At 39.7% G+C, this 1,959-nt stretch overlaps 1 pseudogene across 1 annotated transcript; it reads left to right on the top strand.

Annotated features, from left to right (window-relative positions):
• Positions 1–893: 893 nt before the first annotated feature.
• LOC308274240 (mitochondrial import inner membrane translocase subunit TIM14-like) lies at positions 894–1,450 on the top strand (annotated as a pseudogene). The gene is made up of 2 exons: positions 894–989; positions 1,206–1,450. The product of its transcript is annotated as a mitochondrial import inner membrane translocase subunit TIM14-like (transcript).
• The last annotated feature ends 509 nt before the right edge of the window (positions 1,451–1,959 follow it).

The following is a 1,959-nucleotide window of genomic DNA, read 5'->3' as shown; positions in this document are numbered from 1 at the left end:
TCAATACCCAGTACTAAAAAAAACAAAACAAAAAACAAACAAACAAACAAAAAAAACACTAGGCTAAAAAAATACTTGTGTAGGGCTTGTGATGTAGCTCAGCCTACGAAAGGCCTTGGATTCAATCCCAACAATTACAAAAAGAAAAAAACTTATACAATGTCTATGTAATGAAATTTTATATGGCAATAAAAAGGAATAAGGTACTGAAGATCCTACTACATAGATGAACTTGAAAGCATAATGCAAACGGAAAGAAACCAGTTTCGAGGGGACCCACTGTATAAACCCATTTATTTATTTATTTATTTATTTGTTTATTTATTTATTTTTGCCATACTGGGATGGAACCCAGGGGCACTGTACCTCCGAGCTACACCCCCAGCCCTATTTTTTTTTTTTTTTTTTTTTAGTCTTTTTAGTTTTGAAGCGGTCTCACTGAGTTGCAAAGGGCCTCACTAAGTAGCTGAGGCTGGCTGCGAACCACACCTGGCCGATATCTTTTATGTTAATCTTTCATCTATAAAATGGACTCTAAAGACAATGTGAAAATAGAAGTCCAAAAGTTATCATAATCTAAATAAACTACTTTGAAGAGGACATCACTTTTGGGGATGTCTAAAGACTATTACACATTATTACTATTAAAGATTATTTTAAAATAATATTTCATATAACTTATACAATGCAATGTAAAGTGCATAATGAGTACAAGGAATCATATTTCAGAGCCCTAATTTTTCTGCCTTGCAAAATAGGGCTGAAGTTTTACAAAATACACTTTCTCAGGTTTAAGATTCTTGTGCGGCTGCATCACCAGCTGCTACTGCTGTTTGGGCGGGGCGTCTGGGCTGGCATGACCCGCGCTCCTGGTGGAGGCAGGGAGCCCGGCCATGGCCAGCACAGTGGTAGCAGTTTGACTGACCATTGCAGCTGCAGGATTTGCAGGCGGTTATGTTTTACAAGCCACAAGGCATGTGGAGCCTCAAGTAAAACAAGTTTTTCAGGCTTCATTTTTTAAATTTATTTATGTTTTTTGGTAGTACTGGGGTTCCTGGAAACCCTTCTACCTCCCAGACACATTTTATATTTTTTATTTGGAAACAGGGTCTCTTAAGGCAGCGTGGCTGGCTTCGAACCTGCGCGATCCTCCTGTCTCCGCCTCCCAAGCGCGGGGATTACAAGCGTGCGCCACCACGCCTGGCTTAAAACAAGTTTTTCAAAGTCTACCCATATCTGCCTTTAATGGTGGCTATTACAGAGGTGGGTTTGAACCCAAAATGACAAAAAGGGGAAGAAGCATTAATACTAGTACTAGTATTAATATTAATATTAGCGCTAACCCTAGTGCCAAAAAAAGAAGAGATGCTCATAGATTATGCTCTTACATCACCCAGACAAAGGAGGATCTCCTTATATAGCAGCCAAAATCAATGAAGCTAAAGATTAGCTCGAATGCCAAGCTAAAACATGAAGTAAGTAAGCCAGGCGTGGTGGCGCACGCTTGTAATCCCAGCATTTGGGAGGCTCAGACAGAAGGACTTCGGTTGGCAAACAGCCTCAGCTACTTAGTGAGACCATTTGCAACGTAGCGAGATCCTGTTTCAAAATAAAGAATAAAAAATCAGGCTGGGGTGTAGCTTAGAGGTAGAATGCCCCTGGGTTCCATCCCCAGTACTGCCAAAAAAAAAAAAAAGGTAAATAAGGTAAATATATGGCAATTTCAAGTTCATATTAGTTTATATATATGAGTACTAACCTTTTATAATAAAATTGCCTTGGAGCTTTTTTTTTTTTTTTCTTTTTGGTGGTTCTGGGGATGGAACCCAGAGGCTTTCTACCTCCGGGCTATACTCTTAGACCCATTTTATATTTTTATTTGGAAACAGGGTCTCACTAAGTTGCCCAGAGCCTCACTAAGTAGCTGAGGATGGCTTTGAAGCTGCGCGATCCTCCTGT

Source organism: Muscardinus avellanarius (genome assembly GCF_963383645.1).
Source record: "Muscardinus avellanarius genome assembly, chromosome: 15".
NCBI lineage: Eukaryota > Metazoa > Chordata > Mammalia > Rodentia > Gliridae > Muscardinus > Muscardinus avellanarius.
The sequence above is the reverse complement of the archived record's forward strand: the minus strand, read 5'-3'. Positions and strand labels throughout refer to the sequence as shown.